Raw genomic sequence first — 15,443 nt, 5'->3', positions numbered from 1 at the left:
TCCCCTTCTCCTCTTGCCTTCAATCTTTCCCAACATCAGGGTCTTTTCAAATTTGTCAGTTCTTCACATCAGGTGGCCAAAGTATTGGAGTTTCAGCTTTAACATCAGTCCTTCCAATGAACATTCAGGACTGATCTCCTTTAGAATGGACTGGTTGGATCTCCTTGCAGTCCAAGGGACTCTAAAGAGTCTTCTCCAACACCACGCTTCAAAAGCATCAATTCTTCGGCGCTCAGCTCTCTTTATAGTCCAACTCTCACATCCATACATGACTGCTGGAAAAACCATAGCCTTGACTAGACAGACCTTTGTTGGCAAAGTAATGTCTCTGCTTTTTAATATGCTGTCTAGGTTGGTCATAACTTTCCTTCCAAGGAGTAAGCATTTTTTAATTTCATGGTCGCTGTCACCATCTGCAGTTATTTTGGAGCCCCCCAAAATAAAGTCAGCCACTGTTTCCACTGTTTCTCCATCTATTTGCCATGAAGTGATGGGACCGGATGCCATGATCTTAGTTTTCTGAATGTTGAGCTTTAAGCCAACTAGCAATAGATAATGCCAAACTTTAATTTTTAACAACCAAATGGGTGAAAGTAATTCAGTTATTGCTTTAGGTTGCTTTTCACTGTTTACTAAGGAGATTAATTTTATTTAGAGTATTTATTGTCCATTCATATTTCTTTCCTAACTTTATTGCAGAATTGAACTCTTGCATCTCTTTTATGGCTATTGGTCCACACACCAGCATTCTGATTAAGACCAATCTCCTGGGTAGAATTTTCATGTTACTACAAGGAACCAATACACAGTGGTTTACTAAAGTACCACGTTGTCCCCTGGTATTTCCCTTGATCTCACAAGCCTGCTGATGATATGAGTGTTCCTTCACCTGGGCTGCCTTCTCAAAAATACTCAGGTGCTTACATAAAATGTCAACTCCACAGTCTTTGGGTGACTCGTGGTATCTGGGAAAGAAAACATGAAATCTGCATTTCAAATAAATTGCACAGAAAATTCTGAAGAACAGTAAATGTCTAAGGAATTAACTAGACATGTTTTGGACTTTATTTTTTTTTTAAAGTAAAGTGGGAAATAGGTTGGATTAAAGAGGGCACAATTTCTTAAATTTCCTTGGGAAAAAATGACACAGATATTATTAATTCAATGACATTTGTAAGATATCTCAAAGTAGACAAAAAATGTTAGAAACTTAAAAATTTACATCTACTTGAAATTATAATAGCTTGCTTCCTGTGAGAACTGATCAAGTAATTTCTATTCCTATAATTAATAGAAACATTCTAATCCCAAAGACAATCTTTTTTTTTTTTTTTAAGTTGTCTCTGTGGCATGCTAATTGCTAGCAGGGTTTTCACCTATGGGAAAGAGGTCCTGGGAATGAAGGGGAAGGGACACTGAGATCTGAATTCAAGCCTGTGATGGAATGACATGCTGTGCTCCAGACAGACAGGAGAGGAAGCCTGGAGGACATCTGCCAAGCAGAGATGTCACTGAGGAACAAGAGCCAGAGGGAGAGGACAGGGGAGAGATAGTGGAGCAGGAGGAACCAAAAATCCATCTTTACAAAAGAAACCTGGAAGTAGGGGTAAGGAAGTATAAGGAAAACACATTAGGAACACATAGAATTTTTTTTAATTAACAGTTAATTTCCAAGTAAATAATTATAATTTTCAGCCCTTCATTGTGACTGACGTATATGTGACTTTGAGCAATATTTTGGTAACTCATGAGGTTTATTTGCATATCTGTTTCACTTCTTTGCTGAGAGTTTCGTACAAACCACTGTTGATTGTTTTTTTCACTTGATTAATTATTCTAGAAATTAAGCTCAGAAAAATTTAAAAAGTAGGAGCAAGATTTTGAAGCAAGAATGGCCTCTGATTAGTGATTTACTGTCAGTGTTATCATAATCTAATCTTCTTCATTTCTTAGCCCTTTTACTTTGAAATGGATTTTCCTATGACCACAGATATATGATAAATGCCTTAATATATTAGAAAAATACATGCTGATTGTATTGAATAAAGTTCCAAGTCACCAAATTTAAGGCATTATATGAACTGTAAGGAGATTTTGATTGCTATAATCAGTATTTTTAAAAATAATTGACATTGATGGCTTGATAAACAATATAACGATTAGTGTATCCTTCTCAACTTTAAGCCTTTCTTATCTCCCTTCCATAGTAGGAAGCAATATCTCTTCATATGATATAGAATGTTCAGTTCAGTTCAGTTGCTCAGTCGGGTCCGACTCTTTGCGACCCCATGAATCACAGCACGCCAGGCCTCCCTGTCCATCACCAACTCCCGGAGCTCACTCAGACTCACGTCCATCAAGTCAGTGATGCCATCCAGCCATCTCATCCTGCCCCCAACCCCTCCCAGCATCAGAGTCTTTTCCAATGAGTCAATCTTCGCATGAGATGACCATAGTACTGGAGTTTCAGCTTTAGCATCATTCCTTCCAAAGAAATCCCAGGGCTGATCTCTTTCAGAATGGACTGGTTGGGTCTCCTTGCAGTCCAAGGGTTATAGAACGTTAGAAGCAGGTTATAGAATTTTGCCATAAAAGCTGAAGGAGAAAAAAAAAAGATTATACTATTTCCTGCTTGTTTAGGAAAATCAAAATGAAACACTCATATTGAAAGAGTCTTCTGGATCAAGCTACACATATGCGTATAAACTCAAGCAAGTTCACTGATTCTCGTTTCATGCGTTCATCACGTCACAGGTAAAAGGACATCTCCAAAACGTGTATTCATTCTGTTGCCATCTTTTGAATTTCAATGATGTAAGTATGTTTAGTGATAACCTGGAGCTTCTAATTATAGGCTCCAATCTTGACTGTTATTTGGCCTTAATTATTAAGTTTATAAAATAAATACTGCTAAATTGCCTTCAAATGCTTCTAAGTTAAAAGCACTTTAATGGATGCTGCATATTCCTGGATTTAAAGTCTAAACCAGAACTAGCTATTCTAAAAATTGTTAATTCCCACTGTAATTTTTACTTTATTAAAATGTCACTCTAATTCCTATATTGCTGTGAAAGATAATTCTTTTGAACTAAAATCAAAGAGAGTGTTTATGGATAACCCTTTTCTATATAGTAAAGAAAAGATAATATGAAGTATAACTGTAATGAATTCTTTTTGCTCCACCCTATTTTGCTAAATTATCTGAAGACTTAAAAAAAAAAAACTTGGAGTATAATGCTTTACAGTGTTGTGTTAGTTCCTGCTGTAAACCAATATGAATCATATATATATATATAATTAAGCTTCCCTCCAACTCAAAACATCCCTTTGCTAAATGGAAGACTAAAAATCAGAACTTAGAGGACCATGCAAGGGTGATGAAGTTCTAAGAGTCTTATGTGGTGTAGCAAAAAAAGCATGGGCTTTGAAAGTATTACAGACCCAGGGTTAAATTTTGACTCTACTTATGATACATTGTCCATTTAGTAGCTATAAAAAAAGAAAAGAACCTATCTTGCATGATTATTTTTCAGAGTACATAAGAATGTAATAATATATGTGAAAATATGATCCTTGCAAATGGCTGTTATTAAGGCTTTATTACCACCAGATACTGTACTAAGGGTTTTTAATAGATTTAGCTCTTCTGAACTAATCCACAGTATAAATATGATGATTATTATGCTTTTTTAAGTAACTACTCCAAGATCAGACAACTAGTCAGTTGTAGACAGAAGCAGCTCAGTAGAGAATCTACACTCTGGACTTTAACCAGCCTTTCTCATCTGTTAGTCAAGTGAATGAGCATTTCAAGACTGTAGACTGACATCTGAATCAAGCTTTATCATAGACAAAGTTTGGGCCTTAGGCAATGTACTTTTAATTCTCTCAATCTAATTTTCCTCCTACTCACAACAGGAATGATAGTACCTACCACATAGGAATGCTAGCAAGTTTAGGCAGCCTGAACACTAACTCTGCATATGAAGTACTTATTAGAGTTCTAGAGCAAAATAAGCTATAATATGTGATTTTCAAAATGTTAATCTAAAAAGAAGTATTCATCTCTTTCCTTGTAGTTCTGTGTGAGTTTTTTTAAGTTTTATTTATTTATTTATTTTTGTGGAATCAATTACAAAATGTTGCTAATGCTCCAAGCTGACTGATACTCACAAATTTCCTCTATTTTAAAATATTCACCCTGACTCTCTGTACTTTCCCTCCAACTTTTTTTTTTTTTGGTTGGGGGGGAAGGTTGAAAGACTAGTACAGTGAAAATCCTTCCCCTAGATTAGTAACTGTAAACCTTTTTACCATTTCATTTCTCTCTTTCCTATGTATATATTGCTGAAGCATTTTGAAAGAGATTGAAGATATTATGCCGTTTCCACACCCCCAAGCTGAATACTCCACGGTTATTTCAGAAAGAGGATATGCTTCTGTTGTTGCTTATTCACTCAGTCTACCTGACTCTTTGCGACCTCATGGACTGTAGCCCACCGGGCTTTTCTATCCATGGGATTATCTAGGCAAGAATACTGAAGTGGGTTTCCATTTCTTCTTCCAGGGGTTCTTCCTGACCCAGAGATCAAACCTATATTTCCTGTATTGCAGGAGGTTTCTTTACCACTGAGTCAGCTGGGAAGCCTCAAATATGCTTCTACATAACCAAATTAACATTATCAAACCCAATAAATTTAACTTAGGTAAATAATATTATCTAATATGCAGTATTTGAATACAGTCAGATTGCATCACTCGCCCCCACAATGCCCTTTATCACTTTTATTCCTAAATCTAATTTAAAACATCACATGTTTGATTTGGCTATCATTATCTCTTCGATGGAGAAGTTGACCCATCTTTGTTATTTCATGACACTTGAAGGAAAAGTTTAAGACAAGACCAGGCCAGTTGCCACATGTACCACAGTTTGTATTAACATGGTCATTTACTCTGATCAAACATTTTTGGCAAGTTCACCACTATCACATCTGGAGCCCCAAAAGATCCGTTTGTTCCATTACTCACAATGTGAAGTTTAATTATTTGATGAAGGTGGTATGCACTAGATCTTTGCATTGTAAAATCACCCTTTTTCTTTTATGATCAATATACAAGTAGCCTGAGGGGTGATAGTTTGAGACCATGGGAGCATTCTATTTCAGCAACTTCTCAGACAATAGCTTTTATGTCCACCGATGATTTTCACCAGAGGCATTAGTAGGAATTCATTTTTTAAAAAATATCTATTTTTTTTCTAGCTCGATGGAAATAATCTAGAAGCCATGACATTAGTAGTAACAAGCACAGCTCGTGTACAGATCTTGATTGCTAAATATAAGTTATCTCTTGGGTGAAAAGAAAACAAACACTGATTGGGGGAGGAAACTCTTTTAAGAAATTTCTAATTTCAAGTCTGGAACAGGCGAAAAAACAAAGTAAACCCCCCAAACCCGGGAGATGCTCCAACGCTAGTGGAGACATGTAAGAAATACACCATAATCAGATTTAAGGGGCTCTCATTGGCCAAATTTGGGCATCAGAACAAAAACATGACCACATTATTCAATAATGGCACAATGTGTATAAAAATATATTATGACTCTAAGAAGATACATAACTCTAAATTCATTTAGAGTTTAGAGGAAGTGAATTTAGAATTATAGGGAGCTTAATTAGCTACTGTTTTTTTTTTTTGAAATTTCACCTGTTGATTTAATAGTGTTCTATAGGTTACAGATTGGAGAGCAGCTTCTGGTTTGTCTTATTTTTACCTTTACTCTGAAGAAAAGAAAATAAAAAGGAAGTTTCATTGTTAATATTTGGTCTTAACACTTCCAAACTGATTTACTGAGCAGGAATGTGTTCCAAATTCTAAAGCAAGGTAGTTGAACAGCTTTTCTATACCTGGAACCAATCTTCTGAGTTGACTGTGGAAACTTTGAGGATGCTGGATTTTAAAATATATTACAAGTTGGGAGAAAAGGTAAAATAACACAGCCTGTATACTTCAAAAAATATGACAGCTGGAAACAGAATTCCATTCAGAGGGGTTTTATTGAAAAGAACTTCATGAAGGAGCTAGTTATCAACATGTGAGCAGAACTGAGGAATAACTAGAAATTCTGAGAACTATCCCTAGTAGGAAGGAATGGCAAGAAACCATTGTGACCTCTTGGCTTGATGGAGAGTCAGAGCAGAGAGAACCAGAGCCATGGGGTAGGGGATGCTGAGAAGAAAAACAGAGACAGGGAGAGGGGAAGGGGAAGAGATATGCAGAGAGAAATAGAAAGTTTGGGAAACTAATTAAAGGTGAGTGTATGTGTGAGAGAGAAAACAATGGTAAATAAGAAAGGTTCTGCTTGCAAAGCATTTGCTATCTACTGGGAGGTGAAGAGCTGATATAGAGGAACAATCCAACATGATAAATGCTAGCGTGGAGGGGTATGAACAGGATGGTCAAGATGGTTTTCACACTGTCTGAGGATAAGGGAATAGAAAAATACACGGTGTCCATAAAGTCCACATGCATAGATTATTTTATGAGATATTAGAATGCATTAACAAATCATGTACTATATATCCACCTGTCTTTTCAGACTTAGTAGCTACCCTATTGATTCCAACCAAACACAACATACAAATTGTCTTGGGACAATATAAGAGATGATAATGAATGTTGTTAAAAACACTGTGGTATGTCATGCCATTAAAACTGATTGGTTGTCTAAAATCTAGAATGTCTACATCTAGGTAAGTGGTGTTTAGGGTTTCCATTACAATCTTAACTTCTACATAATGCAAATATTTCCATTTCTTAGAATAAATGCATAAAGTACTAATATAACTTCACTTAAATTTCACTCCATGGGTATACATGGGCCACAAATTAAGCTTATTTTACCTTCAATTTCTCTCATAAGTAATTTTGGCAACCAAGGGTTATAGTCTCATGTCTTGCTCCCAAGTGAATTAACTACCATGTGATCGGATACTTCATCTCCCATAGGGCCCAGAAGCTTTTGCTGAATGTGACTTCTTCTGAGTATTTTGACATCTACTGAGCAAACCAGGCTGTCTCCTCTAGTTCTAGTTGTAGTTGTCCACTGAGCAGTTAAGCCCCTCAAATAAGCACCACCACAATTGTTGACAAGTTCCCAAAGTGCTTCAGCCATGCGAACTCTGAGTACCATTCAGGAGACTGTGAACAAAGTCCTTGCAATTTTTAAAATTTTGGTTCTAGCCCCTCTTTGAGAATTGAGTTCTGAGAGGCACTTCTAACATCCTATGATAAAAAAGCCACCTTCTCTCATTTAAATTTAATTTTTTTGTCTGTAATGAATATCCTAATTAATACCAAGAATTAGACAAAATATTCTTTTGTGACTCTATTTTGGAATCAGAAAAATAAAATTCTGAATAGCATGACTCAATATCCATTCCCACTTTTACAGATATTTAATAAGGGGTATTTGAGGAAAAGTATATGTAATAACATGATGAATTGTTCAGTTCAGTTGCTCAGTCATGTCCGACTCTCTGCGACCCCATAAACCGCAGCACGCTAGGCCTCCCTGTCCATCACCAACTCCCATAGTCCCCCCAGACCCATGTCCATCGAGTCGGTGATGCCATCCAACCATCTCATCTTCTGTCATCCCCTTCTCCCCCTGCCCTCAATCTTTCCCAACATCAGGGTCTTTTCAAATGAGTCAGTTCTTCGCATCAGGTAGCCAAAGTATTGGAGTTTCAGCTTCAACATCAGTCCTTCCAAAGAACACCCAGGATTAGTGATTAGTGATTATAAACTACTTTCATACTATTTCCCCCTGCTTCTCCAAAATAGTTCTATAAAGGAGGGAAAAATCTCATTCACTTGGAAAGATGTGACATGGTCTCTTAGAGATAAGGTGTTCTTGCTAGGGTTTTGGGTAAACTGAGATGGGGGCTAAGAAAGGGATCTGGACACAGGCAATCAAAAAATATATGAGGAAGAAAAACAAGTGTTGGTCTTCTTGAGGGATCTCCAAAATGATTGCATTAGACTGGATTTTCAGGGCTGAGTACAAGAGTGTTTCAAATATAAATTTGGTTACTATCAGCATAATGATGCTGATAGTGATGATGAACACAGGTCAATGTAGGTTTCTTATGAACAAGATACTATAGAACAGTGCTTGAATTAATAGACATTTTCACACTGAATTCTCACAAAACTGTCCTAAGAAGGTACTGCTATTAGCTTCATTTTACAGATGAGCAAATTGAATTCCAAAAATATTAAGCAACTTGCTTACGTCTCCCAACAGCTAAATGGTAGAACCAGGATTTAATCCTAATCATTTCAAGTCCAGAGCCTGTGCTTTTAAGAGTTAAGCTACACTGCCTGCCACATCCTACCGTAGAGATCACAAATTTGTATTTAAGACAGCAGCCGAGGGGAGACCTTGATCCAGTAACAAGCTTCAGAAGGTACATTGACTGCAGTGTCTAAGGGGAGTGGATTAAAGTGAAAATTACCCAACAGGTAAAGGATCTCCTAGGAGGCCTTGCTAATGCTAGGAGGAATGTGCCTGAGCTGGAGGACACAGTGGATTTTAGAGAAAGTTTACAGGGACAAGTATTGTCTTCAAGGTGGTTAGCTGGCTATGTCACGGGACTTGTGCCGAGGGGTGTTAAAGCCTGTGAAGTGCTGTCGAGCACTTATACCCGCCCCTGTTCCATAAATTGGAGAGTGCAGGTAGGGAAGCCGGAGAAGGTGGGGAGAGAAAGGAATGGAGAGAGATTCCAAGAGCTTAGAAAATAAAGTTCTTGTCCTTCACAGGGTTTAGGGTTTTATTGAAGAGCTTAATGGAGGCAGATTGGAACTTATGAAAAGACTGCAGAACAATTGAAGATCACTGGCAATTGTGTGAAGTAAATTCCAGTGACGCAGACCTTGGTGAAAGGAGAAAACAAAGGCACAGGTGAAGGGTGGGAGGCCTCAGAATCATGCAGTGAGGACACTGAAAACCCTTAAAGTGTAATCTCAGAGTGGACTAGGAGAGGCCCCTGAGATGGATTACCAAGCTCTAGAGCCTCGAAGCTTCCACTCTCCTAGGCTCTAGTATGTGCTCTTCTCTGCTTTGCTTTTTGACAGTATATTATTTACAAGCACCAGTCCATTTTGTCACTGTTTGAAGGAATCTCTGGGTGAGATCAGTTTGTTGTTAAAGATTGACTCAGCTGTTTGGCATTTCTAGGGGTTACTTCAGTATTTTTCAATTGCTCACAGTGTTTACAGCCTTCTGTGTGTTGAGCCTGATTGGAATCACTTGAAAAGCTTGGTTAAGATGTAGATTCCTGGTCCTTAGACTTAGAACACTCTGCCTTGGGCTGGCTGTGTGACCTCGTTCTGCATCAGTTTCCTCCCTAGTTAACAGGAATAATAATATATAGTGGATGACTAATGAGAACCTACTGTATAGAACCGGGGGAAAAAAAAGAAGGTATAATCTGTTTGTAGGACATATATTAAGTCAACCTTAAAATACATTCCAATATACAAGTGCAGAAAAATACTGTTTGATTCCACTTATACGAAGTACCTAGAATAGTCAAATTCATAGTCAGAGAATATACTGGTAGATGCTGAAGGCCAAGGGGTAATGCGGAGATGGAGAGGGGGAGTGGGGAGTTAGCGATTAATGGGGGCAGAGTTTCAGTTTAGGAAAGTGAAAAATTCAAGAGACGGGTGATGGTGAGAGTTACACAACAATGTGACTGTACCTCGTGCCACTGAAATGTACAGTTAAATATGGTTACAATAGTATGTTTTATATTAAGTGACTTTTACCACAATAAAAAACATTAAAAAAAAATGCCTCCACCCATAGAACTGAAACTACAAAAAAAAAAAAAAAAAGAGAGAGAGAGATAAATAATACCTACCTTTACAGGATTTGGGGACAGGATAAAATGAAACTACACCTACATACAACAGGTTTAGTACAATGTGTGGGATATAGGCTTCCCAAGTGGCACTAGTGGTAAAGAACTTGCCTGCCAAGTTGGATGATGTAAGAAACTAGGGTTTGATTCCTGGGTCAGAAGAGCCCCTGGAGGTGGGTATAGCAACCCACTTCAGCATTCTTGCCTGAAGAATCCCATGGACAGGGAAGCCTGGCGGGCTACAGTCCATAGAATCACAAGAGTTGGACACGACTAAAGCGGCTTAGCATGGCACATAGTTAAGATCACTAATTATTATAATTAATTCCTAATGTGTCAAGTTTATTTTAAATAACATACTTCGTATTAAAATTTCTAGTGGGACTTCTGGATAAAAGAAGAAAGAGAACTGCTGCTGCCTTACTCCTTTCCACAGACCGCCTTCAGGGCTCCCGGGCCCCAGGTTTTCTCACTCTAAACTTGACTGAGTCTCCTCTCCAGCCTACATGCTCTCTGAGCTGTCCTGATGTCCTATCGAACCAACAGGCTCCAGCTTGATGCATGTTCTGGAGCAATGGTGGTATTCTCGAGAACATTATGCCACACGACCATTTAGTTTATTTGAAATAGCATTTATACAACTGACCTGGCTGGCTTTAATGGCTTCAGTGATATATCACAGAGAATTAGAAATACTTCTCAGATTTACAATAACTAAGTCTGTCAAACATGTTTTGCTAAAATGTTGCATCAATGATCCGTGAGAAGAAAACAACTTCTAAGCTGTTGATGCCTCTTGTGACTGATTTCTGCAGCAGAGGTTGGCAAACGTTTTCTGTACAGAGACCAGTAGTGAATATTCAGGCTTTGCAGGCCATACTCTCTCTGTTGCAGCCATACTATTCTGCTGTCTTTTGCAAAAGCAGTTGTTGGTAGTATGTAAACTATAATATCTGTATTTCAATAAAACTTTACACATGGACATTGAAATTTGAATTTCATGGAATTTTCATGTCATAGTCTTCTTTTTCATCTTTTTGGATGGTCTAAATATATGAAAGGAATTCTTAAGTTGTAGGCAGAACAAAAATAGGAAGTGAGTTGGATTTGGCCTACAGATCATAGTTTGCCAATTCCTGTGCTTTGTTTTTTTGTAATAGGAGAGAAACTGCCTTAATGACCACAAATGGCACAGTTTATCCACAATGTGATTTTAAGAACAAGGCAGTTTGTATACTCTTGTCCATATCGGCATTATTCATAATAGTCAAAATATGGAAGCAACTCTAATATCTGTCAACAGTTGAATATGGTCTGTGCATACAATAGAGTACTATTCAGCCTTAGAAAAAAAAGAAACTCTGATACATGAGTGAACAACAGCATGGATGAACCTTGAGAACAAAAAGACATACATTGTATGATTCTACCTGTAAACGTTACCTAAAGTAGTTAAGTTCATAGAAATAAAAACAGAGCAGTGGATGTCAGGGGTTGGGGGAGGGGGAATGCGGAGTTGTTTAATGGGTACAGAGTTTCAGTTTAGAAGATGAAAAGAGTCCTTGAAATTGATTGCACAGCAATATGAGTGTGCCTAACACTGCTGACAAACACTATCCGTTTGAAAAATGGTTAAGATGGCAAATTTTATGTTATATGTGTATATAAATTTATAATTAAGAATAAAAGAAATTAAGTAACTTAAGATTTTACAAATAAATTCTGAGATGCAAACTGAATATCAGTATGCACAGTGTGCAATGAATGTCTCTGGCTCATGTGCTATTTTCATGGTTCTTCTCACCATTTCCTTTTAGCCACATTGATGAAAGCAATAACTATGCTGTTCAGTTCAAAAACACTTTTTAAAATCACCACTATGTGCCAAAGAATCACTTGGAAAGTATGAATACGAGCATGATTAAAACTGTCCCCAGCTGTTGTAATTGACTTACGGGTCCTAAGTTACCATCCCCTTCTAATGGTACTGTGAATTCATACCTCTGCATGGCTTTATGGCAAGGGGGAGTATAGTTTCTCTGAGCTTTGAGCTTGCCCATGTGGTTCATTCTAACCAATGGGATGTGGGTATTAGTGGACTTGAAAGGTGCTTGCACTTCTGCCATTTCCATAAAAACATTTCAGAATGAGATATATGGAACTGACTTGACTGCACCAGAAGCCAAAAGCCCTGTCCAGCCCAACCCAGCCCAAATTTGTCAAACCCTAATCCATCCAAAAGGAGAAGGCAATGGTATCCTGCTCCAGTACTCTTGCCTGGAAAATCCCATGGATGGAAGAATGGGAGGCTGCAGTCCATGGGGTCGCTAAGAGTCGGACATGACTGAGCAACTTCACTCTCACTTTTCACATTTCATGCTTTGGAGAAGGAAATGGCAACCCACTCCAGTGTTCTTGCCTGGAGAATCCCAGGGATGGGGAAGCCTGGTCGCACAGAGTCGGACACGACTGAAGCGACTTAGCAACAGCAGCAGCAATCCATCCACAGACTTGTGAAAATGAAAATCAATGATTTGTTCTTTCAAGCAGGACAAAATTATTGTGGCTAGAGCAAGGGATATATGGTCTTTGAGAAGCCTACAGGCTTACATAGGTGCACAGACATGATTAGTTCCTCTTCTAAACTTATCTCCGCAAAGCAGTAGATGTCAAATCTGGCATGTATAAGAATAACTTGAAGAACATGATACAACTTTGTATTCTCAGAGACCACTGGCAGAGATTTTGGCCTGGTAGACGTGGTGTAGTGCCCAGAAATACACAGGTTTTTGGAAGCAACTCAAACAATTCTGATGCAGGTGAATCAGAATCAGAATCACTTTCCAAGTAATTCTTTGGCAGCATAGTTGTTACTTTCCAGGCTTGTAATAGCTGCACCGTAGTGTAGAGTATTAGTGATGGCAAAAGATTCTTGCTTGCAAAAGCTCACAGGGCTGAGAGAGAACTGATAGTAGAAAAACAAAACTAATATCTGCATATTCAAAAAGTCTATATACTAACTGTGCCAGCAGTCACCTCCTCAGAAAGATCTGAGGCAAATCTCCAGAGCAAAATAGCACCATAACTGAGCTGGCTTTGCCTTCTTCCAGCCTGAAATTCACCCGATGGAGTCATTCCTACAGGTCAGTCAGAAACTTAATACATCTCAGTTTCTTCCGTCACCGTCATAGTACCAGGCTCTCATCAAATCAGAGCTGATTTTTCAGAACCTCCTAAACCAATGTTTCTCCCACTAGGCTCCCCCTTCCTATGTAGCCTGCCTTTCTGTCACCAGTTTTCTCATATCACTCCTCAGCTCCTCTATCTACAGTTATTATTCACTAACACTTTGATGTGATATCCAATATTACTCATAGTTTTTAAAGATTTTTTTTTTTTTTAGTGACAAAACAGTTGTATGGTTAAGTTCATCACCTGGCTATCACTCAAGAAGCTAGCAGCCTTTCCCATCTTAAGATTGATCACTTCAATAACACCTTTTGTGATAACATCTCATCCTTGACAACTCATCACCTTTACTATATTTAGCTTGTGTTCAATTTAGTGGTTACCCAAATACCATCTTTAGAATGCCCTTTAATTATTTCTTTAAATACCCGTTTGTTGTGTTTCCAAAATGGAAAAGCACTTTTATATTTGTTTAATATCTACCCTTAGAACTGGAATACTATTGATCCCATAGTACTGGGTGAACCAAACTGAATTGTGGCATTGAACATTTTGAAATGTATAATGATGGTAGCAATAACAGCAAATCAAAATAAGAGCATTTGAAATTTGATTGAAGACTTTTTATGCCCCGGGCAATATGCTATTTAATTATACTTTCTGTTTAATTTACTCTTTACAACAATCCAGAAGGAAAGTGCTCATAGTATTGTCCTTTGTCAGATGACAAAAGTGACGGATGAGATTTGTCTAAGGCAACAGTGCTTCCTGATGAGCATTTGACCTAAGACAGAGCAATGGGCTATTTCTTTACCCTGCTTGCATTTAAACTAAGGTTAGAAGGACTGATGCTGAAGCTGAAACTCCAGTACTTTGGCCACCTCATGCGAAGAGTTGACTCATTGGAAAAGACCCTGATGCTGGGAGGGATTGGGGGCAGGAGGAGAAGGGGACGACAGAGGATGAGATGGCTGGATGGCATTACCGACTCGATGTACATGAGTTTGAGTGAACTTCAGGAGCTGGTGATGGACAGGGAGGCCTGGCGTGCTACAATTCACGGGGTCACAAAGAGTCGGATTCGACTGAGTGACTGAACTGAAACAGCAATAAGAGGGCTTCCCTGATAGCTCAGTTGGCAAAGAATCTGCCTGCAATACAGAAGACCTGGGTTTGATTCCTGGAAGTTCCCCAGAGAAGGAAATGGCAACCCACTCCAGTTTGTTATTTTGATTTTCTTTACATCATTAAAATGATGAGATTTGCTAGAGTTAAAGCTTCACCAATTTACATTAATAAAAGGCATATTTTAGCTACTTAAAACCCATTTCACCTATTAGTAAAAAGAAATAGAAATTGTAATATCACCTAACGCATAGAGTTGTTCTGACCATTAAAGAGCAAACTTCAGATAAAGGGTATAATTCAGAGGCTGGACAGAGTAATCAGTTAAGGAATGTTTGCTAATACAGTGATGGCGATGGTGATGAGTTTCTGCAGAGACCCTCTTTCTGAATGGGCAAACACTTCTCCTAGGCTGTAGTCCTTTCTCTCAGGGAGAAAAAAAAAGATATAGTAAAGGATCGTCATTCATATTTACTTTACCTGTATGTTTTTGTTTAAAAAAGAACAACCAGTTTTAGACATGGTGACTCTCTAGAATGATTTGCAAAATAAAACAGCATCTTCAGCACTTTACGGACTCAACTTTCGGAAAGTAAAACTCTTGGATAACTTTTTAAATCGAGATAGATATACATATTCATGACATTATGCCAAAGAAATCCTTTCAGATATGGAGACCTAGGACTCAGCTGAAATATCTGTACAGTAATTTGAAGGAAATCGTAAACTGAAAAGGATACTAAACGTACTACCCATCTCCCTATTTTCTTCTGTTTAGTACAGCAGTTCTGGTAGGTTTTTATTTTCTCACTGAGGACTGCACTACTCTTAAATAAACATGATTATAGCCTAGAAGAGCTACAGACTGCTTCAGATGCTAAAAATAAAATAGTTAAAATGGAGAGACTTCAATTAGATGTAGGCTGCTCAACAATTTAACTTCTAATTGTCTTGTGGTTATTCCACAACTAGGAATTGACCATATTCCGTTTAAAGGAGATTGAAGGTCTCAGAAAAAAATAAGAAATGAAGTGGAAGTTTTTTCTTCCCAAATCCTAATCCCCAGAAACATGAGTAAAAATAATCATATATCTCCTCTAAAACAAAAATACGGATTCCAGTCACATCTTAGAATCGTCTCTTCTCAAAAGAGCTTAGTATTATCCCAGTTATGGAGATTCAAGCAAATTGCTTAT

The sequence above is a fragment of the Oryx dammah genome, unplaced genomic scaffold, assembly GCF_014754425.2.
Source record: "Oryx dammah isolate SB20612 unplaced genomic scaffold, SCBI_Odam_1.1 HiC_scaffold_14, whole genome shotgun sequence".
Lineage (NCBI taxonomy): Eukaryota > Metazoa > Chordata > Mammalia > Artiodactyla > Bovidae > Oryx > Oryx dammah.
This window is presented reverse-complemented; position numbering follows the sequence as displayed.